Here is a 14,120-nt window from a genome sequence, read left to right on the forward strand (position 1 = left end):
CTTTTTGGGCCAGTGTGCATCACGTGACGTTGTAATTACACGGTTTGGCCGCTATGTCAAATTTGCTTCAAAGCCTGGCGCTTTTCCTGTATCCAGTTCTCTTTATACATTCATGATGAAGTATTTTGTCGCTTTTTTGACGCTTCCTCCTGAATAGCCGATTGGGATGCTCAGATTAACATATCATTTAACTATCCAATCAGGAATATCATTTCACTATCTAATCATGGAGCCAGGGGGGCGAGTCTTCTTTGCTGTGAGTCTGTGGCTGCAACCAAACTTTACCCTACAGGCATGACCTAACGTTACACCTTCAGCTTCCATGAGTTCAGCCGGAGTTCCCAGACCACAAGTACGTCTGTTTCTCTCTGTATTTTTTCACATAGAACTGAGCTGGGTTAAAGTTTTAACCAGCTTAATAACGGTATGGTGGTTTGGCAGAGATCTGCTGGAACAAGCGTTAACATTAGCTTATTTATGTTAGCTGGCTAACCTCTGGTGATGTGATGTCTTTTTTACCCCTTGGACTTACAGACCAATGTTATTGCAGCAGGATCGAATCACTGGTATCATCAATGAAGTATTCAGTTTGTTGCTAATATTATTACAATGGATGTGCACAAGTCTCATCTGTATTTTACTGTTAGGGGTTGGCTAGCATTAGCATCTAGCCTGTCTCTGTAAACAAAAGTGTACATGAGTTATAGGATTAGGCGGTATCAAGGTATTACAGTATACTAGGCCATTTAGAAATCCCAAAAGTATGATTTTCAGTATCATCAAAAATACAGACGCTCCTCTTTCTATTTAACTAATATGGAGATGCTGTATTGAGGTGATGTATTGTAGTGCACAGCACATGCCACCGGAGGTTGGTCCCTACTGGTGGAACAGGCAGCTGAGCTGACAAAGATGGTGACTGAGTGGTGGGGATAACCTTATGGGACTAGTAAAAAAATACTCCCAAACAGGGGCCTCTGCCCCTGGGAGTATTTTAGGTTTAGCCCCGATGATAAAAGTGAATGTAAAGGTTGCTGGGCAGAACTCGGAGAGGTGCTGTGACAGTATAACTTAATAGGCAATGAATACATGAGCTCTATGATATTGGGAAGACGATGGTTACATGAATTTTGCTTTTTAGGCTGATGGACAAAACCTTCAGCATTTTATACCTACTGTGGTGGGATACTTTAAATTTGCTTGTAGCTGTATGTATTTAGGACCTGAAACCTTCAGCGAACTGATCACTAAAGCTTTCTGTGTGTTGTATTCAGAGTGAACCACAAGCAGCCAACATGTGTTTGTCTGCTGTCATCTGATCAACTGGTAGAAGACGTCCAGCTGAACAGATTCCTTGATCTACGGCAGTGAGTGACACCAGTATCTTTAATAGCAGGAAATAATGTTTTTCTGACACAGAAGACATCAAAAAAGCTACAGTCACAATATGTAGTCAGTTAGATTGATGGATCACTGCTAAAAAAAACTTCTGGTGACAAGAACTTACTTACTTAGAAACTCAGAGGTCTTACGCGGGAAGGTAGTCAGTGAAGGCAGCAGAATCCATTCAGGGAAAAAGCACAAAAACCAAAGTCCATTAATCCAGGCAGAGACAAAAACCAGGCAAGCAAATATGAAGAGAGAACGGCTGGAGAGCATGTACACACAAGGGCAACTATGACAATCTGGCAGAGGGTAAGTGGAAACATAGGGGTATAAATAGGGCAAGACTAATTACAAACAAGGCACAGGTGTGTGGGGAAAACTGGCGGGAAACCGGAAGTAACTCTCAGCAAAATACACAAGAACCATGACTACAAAATAAAACAGGAAGTGGACTCGAAGGTATTAAACAGTTTTTCACTATTTGCATCATCAAACTTGGCTGCCACCCTAAGAAGTTGTTTTGAGGTGTCTTCAGAGTGACCAGCTTACTGTACCAGGTCACTCTGACCAGAAGTGACTACAATGTTGTTGGTTAGTTGCCAAAAATATTTCCAGTCTGCTAAGATTACTATAGCTGATCTGACATCAGCCTTCTTGATAGATATAACTATATAGACAATGTCACTTCAAGGCTCTGTCATTAATGTTTTATATTAGTGTTGTAGAGTAGAGTTTTTCTGAATGTTGGATTAATAAAAAAAAGTGAACCCTACTGGCTGATGTTTGATGATGTTTTCTCATTGGTTGAGATCTTTTGCATGAACTGTAACTCCATCACTGACATTTTCTGTGTTTCTGCCAATAACAAACACATTTCATTTAAACAGATGGACATTTGGTCCAGTCTAAGCTAATTTATTTTCAAAGCTCAAATCTCTTGAGTAAAGTAAGATGTGTTGAAATGCTGATCTATATAATTTAAAATAAAAAGATTGCTTATGAGTGTGCAGTCCTTCTCTCCTTTGTTTACAACTAAGAACACACTCCAAACATGCAAAGCCACTTTTGCCTGCCCCTTGTTTGACCATGCAGATATATAAATTATGACAATTTAACAAAGACGTGATTTCAGATATTAAATTCTAAATGTAGCCTGGTCATAAATTAATGGACCGGACACAGAGCAAACTTCTTTTTGTGGGTCCTTTAATTCCCCGACTGCACTCAATAAAGAACAGCATTAATTTTGTAATTTCGAGGGTTTAAGATAATCACAGTGATAACAAAAGAATTATTTTTCCCTTGTTTTGTACTTACTCAACATCAGTGAAACCAATAATAAACAACCTATGAACAACCTTTGCTGAAACACCTTCAGCTTGAAATTGACTTTTAGTTCCTACCTGTCTACTATAGTGCTAATAAATAATGGTGCAGATAGGCCACCCAGAGTATCACAGTACATTAACACTTACGGTAGATAGACTCCAACTCAAGATTTCCTAATGAACTCTAGACATTAAATATCTATCTATCTAAACTGATGCTGTAACGTTAGGTCATGTCCATCGATGCATAGAGAACTGGATGCAGCATTGGAGGTAGGGCTCCGTTCATTCCTATGAAAGTTGCTCAGTGGGGCATGGAGCCAAAAAAAAACTTCCCACTGTAAAGAAATTACCATGGATGTATTATAAGAGCTGGATAGGGCTCCACTGCTCAGTGTTGCAGCCATTTTTTCCCAGTTGTCATTTGTGGTATTGCAGTGAAAAAAATCGTCCTACGGCCCAAAAAGCCTTTTCTCTATAGACCACCATTATAAAAGAGACATCTGTAAAACTCTTGACAGGACATCTTGAACTGCAAACAAGGTCAATTATGACTCTTTCTATTATCAATATTTGATCCATGGAGGTTTTATATTTGTAATACTTTCCTCGAGCCGAGAAAAGCGATTTAAAAATCTGTGACGTCATCACAATGTAAAGTCTTTGGGTTGAGCAGGAACTCATGGGCAGGGCCAGTGGGAGAAAAAACTGCTGTGCATATTCAGTGGGTCACACAATGCCGAGTAAACCCGGGAGCTAGAAACTTTTTTTGCCATATGCTCCAGCCGAGCAATTCTTGGGTGCCATTTTCAGTACAGTATCCAGCTCTTATAATACGTCTATGGAAATTACCCAGATGAAAACATACTGCACATGATCTATGGGCCACATAAGCCCATGGAGCATATGTAGAAAAAATAAATTCATCCTGTTCCTCCAGTAATTAATAGTTACTATTAATTAATAGTTAATAAGATTTACTTGTTAGTGTTATCCACAGAATATCCAAAATTAAGTTAATTTTACTGTCATCACATATTCTGTATATTTCCAACAGCATTCTGGAAAATGTAGCAGTTCATTCACTGAAGAAGAGGAAAGCAGAGTAACACAGCAAAAAGGTGAAATCTATCACCATAAACTGTCTCCTAGAATGCACTGAACCTTACAGACTGTATATAAGAATATATTAGCGCAAGACTAATTTTCCTTCCTTATGATATTCAAATCGTTTTTACTCAGTGCATCCATTTCAAGCCCAGCAGCTTTAAAATGCCACACATACAACACATAACTCACCTGAACCTGTTCCTGTGCGATCAATATCTATACTACTTAAGGGCTCAGTCCACCTACAGTATAAGGTGCCAATACTATTGAACATATTGGCGAAAAGGCATGCTCCGAAAATCATATAACTAAACGGTGAACGGCTCAGGTGACCTTTGGAGAAAATGCCAGCGGAGCCTTCCAGCAAAATCCCGCATTCCTGAAACAGCAGTCCTGACATTATGAAGGGGATTTGCAAAATCTGCGGCAGTGAAAGGTGGCCCAATCTAGTTTCCAATGAGGGCAGCTGGCTAACCAAAAGCCATGGAGGAGTTAAACCCCTGCTGCCATGCTCCACTCTCCCAAAGAGAGAGGCCACTAACTGGGAGAAGGAGCCAAAGACAGATAAAAGGAAGTAGACTAGGTGATAAGAAAGGGTATTATATTATCTCACATATGACCATAAAACATTAGGTTTCTCTCAAATGTATGTACTGTATTTCCTATATAACACAGCAAATATGAAAGAACTTGGGAAAAATCCTTCAAATTAACGTCCATTCATGCTGTCACACATATATATATATATATATATATGTGTGTGTGTGTGTGTGTGTGTGTGTGTGTGTGTGTGTGTGCTAGTTTGATTAAATGTGACAGTGTTTTACTGAATGAAAGAAAAAGTTGTCAAAATTTGCATCTGTGACAAGTGTTCATGAGAAAATAATCTCATGACCAAAAGCATATGAAGCAAGCATATGCAGCAGAATTTGTGAGCGCAAAAGAAATTGATGTGTCAACTCTGATAAATCATTTCATGATTTCAAAGCCCCTAGAGGAGTGCTTAAAATGAGGTTACATGGACAGTTTATGCTATTTTTAAATCTGTAGGACGAGTTCCATGTACCCTTGAAATGCTACATGGTCAGGTAAAAATAAGCAGTAGCAACGGTTTTTATCTTACATTCCTTTGGTATCCTTTATCTCTCTGGCACCAAAACCAAAACATGTGATTAAGTACTTTAACATGCATCTCTCCATTTAATTTCAGCTCATCAGTGTTAACCTGAGACTGCTTGTCAGGGCTGATCAACTCTCATCAGCATGTTTGATGCAGAGTAACGGCGGAAAAGGCCACGAGTTCAACCCCACAGGCGCCGACACCAATCACTCTTGAGCACCGGGCACCTGCTTGTCATGTTCCCATGATAAGAGGCTCTCCTTTGGTGCTGTGGAAACCAGGCGCCCCTCTGGGTGCGAAGAAAGAGAAAGTCAGAGGGAGAGCAGTCTGTGCTGGCTCAAGCTGAATAGTTGAATATTCTATCTCAGCTGAGCTTCATGTAGAAATCAATAGAGACACAATATATTTAAGCACATAAGATATTTGACACCATATGAGGAAAATTTCAAGTGATGTCTCTCAATCAGAGCCACAATCTAGGAAATAATCTCAATTAAAATGAGCCCGCTTTGCTATAATATTGTTTATTTCTGTCTTTGTCTGAGTGGCTCTTCTCTACTCTGGCCTTCTCCAAACCCCTTTCACGTGCAGACAAAAGAGAGGCTTCTTTTCTTAGAGGGGAAGAAATGGCAGCAATTAAAAGGCAAGTGGCTTTAAAAAATTCCAAGTGTATCTCAGAGCGCTGCTTGGGTAGTAATTAAGTCCTCCAGAGTGTTGCAGCCATTAGAGTTCCAAGCAACCAAATGAGGACACACCCAGCCCAGTGTGACCAGATTAAAAGAAGAGAAATCAGCCCCTCGCTGCTCCCAAATGGCCACCATCGCTTCAGGCACTCCATCAGTCTACAAATGCACAACTTGAATCACCCTCCAATCAGTATGAAAGTGACATAAACTGCCCAGTTGGCTCTTTAACAACAGCCATATAACTGTATTTACACACAAAAAATATTGTCTTCAGGCTGCTCAGGAAATGTGTGTCTTTTGGGTATATTTTGTGGGATGATAAATTTCTTGTAAAATATGACAACAATAACTTAATTTTAGATATTGTCACCGTCTTGGCAGCATGTAGCCAAAGAACAGATGCTTAGAGTTCAGATAATGTTCTCTCATGACGCAAATTGAAGACAAATTTAAAAAAAAAATGTCTTCATTATCTGCTCGTCTATTGTTGTTTACAGTACAAGCCACACACCTTATACTGATTCTAGTGAACATATCAGACAAGCACAGTCTACCACATCAATGGGCTCGAGTCCAGTTCTTTCAATTTGTCTTCCACTTCCAGGCCTCCTGAAGAAATATGACGCAAGGCTACTTCGGGGGAAGCAAGGAAAACCCTTTCATTATCCCCGGTGTCTGTGGTGTGGGAGAAATCAATAGAGGTGTCCATGCTGGATTCATCTATATTCTACTGTGTGAACCTAATACCCTCACATGGGGAAAGGAAGATGAGTGGGTGGTTTGAGGGGAAGAGGTGAGGGAGTTTCAGAGGCAGGGAGGCGCAGTGGAGGGGGAAAGGAAGTTAGAGATAGAGAGGTCAGAGTTATTTATACGCAAAGTTTTTTGGTGCACTCACACAGGTTGGAATAAATTACTCAGCTTAGAGCAACTTTGGGGATGTTGAGAGAGAAATTTAGATGCCAGTGGGACGTGGCTGTGCAAATGTGCACACCTGTGAACCTTGCTGAACAGCAGAGGAAAACAAACCCTTAGTTATCTCCCAAGTCTAAGAGTTATAAATGGAGACAAAAGTATCATCTTTCCTGAGAAACAGATCAAAAGAGGAACACAAGGCTGTCGGAGACGGTGCCAGATAGAAAAACACACATTTCAACTGTGTATGTCATGCTAACGAGGTACTTGTTCAACCTCTGTGAAAATCCATACCCACACATACATTCACACGTACACACACACACATACACATGCGCACGCACACGAACAAACACACACACACACGCACACACACAATCTAACCACATCACCTGTCACTGGGAGCCTCATTAAGCTGACAGGCATTGGCCTCTCAGGGCAGGCCAAGACATCAGAGCCCTCTCCTTCCTGTCATGGCATGATGGATCTCTCCACCACTGGCTGCCAAGCTGCCATTCAAGTCCACCTTCCTGTGGGCGTCCATCAGGAAACACTCGCTAAGCATCCTGTTGATCAGCTTATTTGTGTATATCCACCATCGCAATTCACGTCCAAATCTGACAGCATTTTGAAGGGACGATCAGGATTGGCTCAATTAGCAAGTTCTTCCCTGTCTCTTGCTGTCAACTTATTAATTATTGTATATTTATGTTGTATCAGTGGCTAACTTTATAATAATACTATTGTAGCATGGTTCCAGACCTCTAACTCACTGCCCACAGCTCCAGTTTGTTCAGTGATTCATATAAGTCTGTTGTTATGCTCATTCACAGCTGTTTCTCTCTGTTAGAGAAACAATTAAGAGATTAAGGATTAGGAATAGGTCATTATCTTCCAACCAAATTGTGAAATGAATACAGCTGCACAAGTCAATTTACAGAAATAATAACTCTTAGATCAGCATATTTCTTTCATCTTTGCGTTCACTGCTCTTCAGAAGTGCTATCATAGCTTCTGTTTTGACTGAAAATGACAGTAGTCAAGTCTCAAGTTTCCATCCAATGTACATTATAAAGTTGATATGGCAAACAGTTGCATATTTACACATCCAGCAGGTACAGAGCAACATTAGCATTCATTTGGGATCATGTTTCAGGCCACCGGGTGAATGCGAGTCCAATATTCACCATTCTTTTATCTCTGTTTTGGTCTCCACCACCTACTGAGGACTATAGCTGTCTTTTTAGCTGTTAAATGCTCCAGTATGTTCACTAGCTAGTTGATAACTTTTTCTGTCTGCTATTTGGTGCTGGGCAGGTAGCATACAATGGGTTTATCAGAGCATTTTTGCCTAAAATGGCTACCTGTTGTTGCTGAAGACAAGTTTTATAAGAGCAGAGTTACAGGCCACAAAGCCAAAACGAAGTTCAAAATCAAAACATGACTAAAAGGCTCCATAAAGCTGAGGGCGACTGTAAAGCGAGTTGACTGCTAGGTTGGGTGGTTCTTTGTAAGATGGCCTCTATGAGCAAACCCTTTCATATTACAAAGTAATTTATTCAGTTGTATCTAAAAAATATTTAATATAGCCACTTTAAGGTTTGTTAAGACTGCAATACCTGAAGAATTATCCACTTCTGTGTTGCATCATACCTTCAAGACAGGGATTGAGACAGTTTCGGTCAACAGTATTTCAGGGGAGGTTTTCTTTTAGCACCACAAAGATTGATTTAATCTTTGATGTTATACTGTCTGTCAGTATAAGTGTTAAAAAAAACCCGTATATCCTGTGAAGAGAGAAAGTTTTGGTGTAAATGGGAGACTCACAGCAGCTCATCACTAATGACAGCTATGATTGTGATGAATCCCCATAAGAGTTTTGGTATCTTTAAGGTCTTTGAGTGGAACCAATAAACTATCAGCAGTCTTGATGATCGAGCCTGATTGGACAGCTGTCGATAGATAAGCGTGTGGCAGGGAAAACAGCAGACAGATATTCTCCAGCACTGTTAGGAAGTGTGATGCAAATGGTTTGGTTGTCACAACACTGATGAGGTGAATCCAGGTTTAGAAAAAAAACCCTCTTGTTTAATATCTCAATTAAAAAGAATAAAGTAATTATAGAGTCAGATGAGTAAAATAAACATTTTAAAGCTGTTAGACATTTTTGAGATGTGGAATGTCCAACACGCAGTATCAGAGAGAATGGTACCTAATAATTTGAAAGGGTTTATGATTACAAAGGTGTCATGTTAGGTTATGATGACTGCAGTGTGTGCAGTATGGCTGGCCTAACAATGTATACTTCACTTTATTAGAGTAACATTAATTTTAGGATGACTTTGTATTTGTTTTAAGATAAACATGTTAAGAAAATGCATGGTTGGTTCTTCTTGTGAAGATCTTGCTAGTTGTGTGTTCAGAACAGCAAGACCTATCGATGAAAGTCACGCTTCATTAAATGTGACTTCGTACTCCAACTTCGATCAATTTCACTAAATTGACTTGTGATTAATGAAGTTGGTTTGTGAGTTGACGTACTCACTCACGTAATTTGAGTGTTGGCTGAGTAGAGAAATGCATGATTTAAATCACTAATGTAAAAAAAAAATGCTAGAAAAGGACTGCAGTTCTATTAAGCTCAATCAAGTATATTGGCCAAAAAGGCAATAGAGTTGTAGCTTAACAACACCCGGGATAAAGGCTGGCAGTCAATTTCCAACTGCATCAATGTGAAGGTTGAGTCGACAACACAATCATACTGAAGACAAAATATCATACACACAACATGAGTAAATGAATGGGAAAAAAAGGAAAGGAGCAGGTCCAGAGTAAGTAAAGAATATCAAATTTAGGATCTTTGAGCTCATTGTTTTGGTTTTGTGGTCCAAAAAATTTACAAAAGTCTTACACTCTCATCAACCCCATTTCAAGAAGCAGCAGGCATCTGGTTGGTGAAGACCAAAATCAAGCCAAGAGGAGAGTGAATATTGGAAATACATTCATTGGTTGATCAGGAACATGACTCCAAAATAATGATAATGTTGCTCTTGGTCTGCTTGATGTATAAATAGGAAACTTTTTGCGAGCACCTTCACAGTATCACCAGTATAAGGCGATAGTATATCAATGTTCTGTTTACAGCTTGTTGCGCTGCCCCCAAGTGGCCAAAAACTTAATGCAAGTTTAGGACAAGAAGTTTTTGGAAATTGTTAACATATCTAAATTAAGTAAAAATGGCAGCTTAGATTTGATTCATGAAATACTGCTCTAGAGTCATGTGTATATTAGTGTTTGGAATCTTTGAAACAAATTTGATATTTGATTTGTTTACTGGCAACAAATTTCAACCTCTCACTTGAATTCTAACAAAGATCAGATCAGATCAGCTGAAGCCCCAGTTCAGATGTTATCATCAAACATCAGAAGACTACCTACTACATGGACACATATGGGACATAAAGTTGTATGAATTATTGAGTCTTTTACTTGAAACACTTTTCCCAAAGTGCATCCAGGCATCTCACAAAGTGAAAGTACTGAGGCATTGTCACCTTTGGTGATATGATAACAGTCTCAGACACCTGACACCTCCATTGCCAGGTCTCTCCGTCCAACATTCATCTGTGTCCCTTTCTCTGTTTGTATCATCAAAGAGCAGCTGGTGGCAGGCGGTGCCCCGTCGAGATGTGTGTCTGTCCGGCAGAGCCCATTTGACAGTGGACAGCTAGTGTAGCACACAGAGGCCTGGCCAGCTTGTACCAATTTAATGCTGGCTGCTCCCGTATGTGAGTCCCAGTGGTGACCCAGTGACCCGGGCGCTACAGAGCGGGGGGCTGTTAATAGCTTGGTAGACATAGGTAATGAGGTTATCAATTAGAGGGAGACTTGCTCTCATTTGTCCCTGTTATGATGTTGTGTTCTCAGAGAGGGCTTCTGGGGAAGGGAAGCTTTAGGTGTGAATTTGTAATTGTCATTTCATTAAAGGATCCAGAAGCTGGTGCTCCATTATGGGTTGTTTTGTCATGAGCAGATGTTTCCAATGTAGAGAAGGTTGCCAGATTTGCACAATAAATTACCCGGACAAGACTACAAGTGATGATGGCCTATTATTCTGGGAAAGATGAAACTGTATCATAACCTCACAGCGGATCATGAAGTTTTGTTTGCAATTAGGTCTCCCCCTCATGAACACAAAGCATACATAAAGATTTGCATATGTTTTTGTGCATATACTTGGGTGACCTGCCAATAACGGTGCGACTGTGTGTGTTATGGGAGGTCGCTCAGTATTCCTCTCAGCAGCTGGCCAGACGCTGCGAGCGTGAGGGTCCCAGGAGGTGAACAGACAGAAGAGCAGCCCAGGCCATGGATCTTATTTTCTCTTCCTATCCGAAGCCTCAAAGGCCATGTATTATTCACATAGGAAGACAAGGGGTACATCTCAGCATGAAGGATGGCAAGAGGCCAGAGAGGAGAAGCATAAGAGGGGAACAGTAGCAGACGGAGAGATGTGAGGATGACGGCACTTGGGGGACAATAATGTGTGAGAAAGAGATAAACCGATGGAAGGACAGACAGACAGACAATAAGTCATGAGATCAAACATGAGATGGAGATAGCTTGGTAAAACAAACTGTGCTATCGAGAGCCATGTGCCTGTAGCAAACATTACACCGTCTGATTTCACTGATTAGCACACCTTCAGTCAGAGGGGAGGAACTAATCAGTGAAATCACCTGCTGTTGTGTTTGGCTTGAACAAAATCCTGTGTAAACATGATTTCAATGAGACCCCGGAGCTTGACAGTAAATGCTCCTTTGATTGTGGTAGATTTCTGGAAACCCTAGAGTACATGAAATAGCATGCACATATGCAACAATATGACAGTAAACAAGTGCATGCAAACATTTTCCTCAATTTGTGTCTATTAATTAGGCTAACAATTTACTTTAAAAGGATTTGGCTGGCAATTTTCTATATTTTTCCCATGTCAGCAAATCCCATGTGCAGAGCAAAACCAAAAATTAATTAATCCTACTAACAAGTATTGTGTGTATATTCAAAGTGCGATATATCATATTTCTCTGTGATGTAGAGCCCTGTTGTTGTGCAAAAATGTTTAAAACTACATCAATGAGCCACACTGTTGCACTGGGTGATGTGCTCCATCGCCAAGAAGATTTGTTTAAAAATCGCTGCACAGATTAATAACAGTGATCATGTTTTCAGTCTCCAGAAAGTAGTTCCATGCAAGGCAGACGCCACTGCACATGTGTGGGAAGACAGTTCAGTTTACAGAGCTTTGCTAACTTGTTGTGTTACATATCGTACATTGATGTGTTTTCAGTAGTTTTTGTACAACAACTCGGGTCTATGACACAGAGGTTTAAGATAGATTAAAAATGCTTTTTGGGCCACAGAGGAATTTTTTGCTGCACTATGGCGAGTGACCACTGGGAAAAATTGGCTGCAAGGCTGAGCGGCAGAGCCCTATCCAGCTCTTATAATATGTCACACATCATGCTCTTAACTTGAAGAACAGCTGCAGATTCTCACTGATTTGGTATCTGATCGCTCAGCTGTCCAAACCCTCTGAACCAACTTATTCGTTCGTTGAGTTCGACAGACACATTAACTGATTGTTTACTGTACTGATTGATTGTTTTTCTGTGGAAAACTGACATCTCTTAGAAATGGACACCAACTAATCCAAAAAATTTCTCTGAAGATGAGCGATGCTGCAACCAAGCAGAAGTAAGTCACTGTCAAATGTAAAGGTGCACTGTTCAATTTGATGTTACATTTGAGTTTAATATGGTGTTTCTGTGAGCTGATTGTATGCTGAATCTGTCTTGCAGAAAATGATGCTGGGGCAGTTTCTGCTCCTGAAGCAGCAGGATCAAGTCCCTGCTTATTTAACTGTCAGACAGCTGAAGACCTGGCTGCTGACAGGAAGAAACTTCGTGTTGGAGTAAGTCAAATTGACTGTTTATTTGACTCATACACTGATAGAAAACTGACATATTACAACTTTTTTTTACGAACATGTAACAGTTGTAGAAAATAACACAATCTTTTTTTTTTATTTTTACAGGTTTCAGAAAATGATTGGGAGACTAGAGACAAAACATCTTCTCATGGCTGAACTGGTGAGCAAAATATAGTGAATCTCAAGACTGTAGTGTGATATGTAACACTAGTCTACTTTATTATTATTACTTTATTATCTTACTGTTGAGACTTACTGAATGTTGTTGACAGGCCTGGACCACAGTGAGGAGATTCTGTCTCAGTCAAATGGAGCAGGAGGTCCAAGAAGAGTTGGACAAGGAGAAGCAGCTTTCACAGCTGCTGAGCAGGAAGGTTTCACTGGATGAGGGGACAACCAATGCAAACTGAATAGCATCAATGTCTCTGTAATATCTGTCTGTAATACTTAACTGCATTAAATAAACTAGAGCAGTGATGTTCACAACATGCCTGTTGGTGAAGGGCCAATTGCTCGGCCTACGGCCGCTACTTCAACACAGAAAAATGAATACAGTTGATGTGAGGTGTGAATGAGTATATACACCAACAACATGAAAGAAACTAACAGATTGATCTTTTTTTCTGTGCCTTTAGTTCGGATTTGAGTGGGTATGTTTGCTCAAAAGACTTGTACTGGTTTTGAGCAGTTACTGAATTTATATCAGCATATCTTGGAGGCAGTACTTGTTTTGGTCCACATTCACCACAGAAACAATACATCAAGAAACTATCGAATGCCCTTGGATCAAATATTTAATTCAAACATGTAAATTTTACCTGTATCCTTCCTCTGAATCTAAACTAAAGTTCATCTCTTTGGTTGTTATACAGCAGCAAGTAATGATTATCAATTAATCTACCAATTATTTTATCAATTATTTGTCTACAAAATGTCAGAAAATAGTGAAAAATTCCTGTCAGTTCCCCATAGCCCAAGGTGGTGTCTTCAAATGTCCGACTAACAGTTTACCATCATGAACAACAAAGAAAAGCAATAAATCGTCACATTTGACTTTTTTGAATTTTTGCTTAAAAGAAACGGTTACTCTCTTATTAAAACCGTTGTAGCTCTAAAATGTTGGCCAAACAAATTCTACACATGTGTAAACCACACACACACACACACACACACACACACACACACACACACACACACAAACGGACACACAAAAGACACCAATGTAATGAGGCATGAGCTAGCCATTTATTGTTATTGAGGAAGTTAACATGGTTAACTGCATTGGAAGTCATACAATAAATGTCTTAAGCTTTGTGAGAGGTCCCTCTCTGTGTCACATATATACATACAGTATATCTTATTGGCTGCAAACCAATCAGCTCCAGCCATCCCTTTCTCTGCCCAGCTTTCAGGATAGTTGCAGTTATATGCCTTTGCTAAATCATAGGCAAACGTCCATACCTAAAATGAATAAATTGTTGTGAATTAGTTAAATACATAATAAATCTACATATAGCCTACTCTAGCTTAATAGTCTATCTCCTTTGGGCTCAACCTGAAATCAGCTGCCTGCGTCAGGTAGTTTC

The 14,120-nt window shown here is 39.9% G+C and overlaps 1 long non-coding RNA gene across 1 annotated transcript; it reads left to right on the plus strand.

Annotated features, from left to right (window-relative positions):
• Positions 1 to 252: 252 nt before the first annotated feature.
• Positions 253 to 5,616, plus strand: LOC121884401. The gene is made up of 3 exons (XR_006092340.1): positions 253 to 352; positions 1,275 to 1,367; positions 5,035 to 5,616. It is a non-coding gene; the product is annotated as an uncharacterized LOC121884401 (long non-coding RNA).
• The last annotated feature ends 8,504 nt before the right edge of the window (positions 5,617 to 14,120 follow it).

The sequence above is a fragment of the Thunnus maccoyii genome, chromosome 2, assembly GCF_910596095.1.
Source record: "Thunnus maccoyii chromosome 2, fThuMac1.1, whole genome shotgun sequence".
Lineage (NCBI taxonomy): Eukaryota > Metazoa > Chordata > Actinopteri > Scombriformes > Scombridae > Thunnus > Thunnus maccoyii.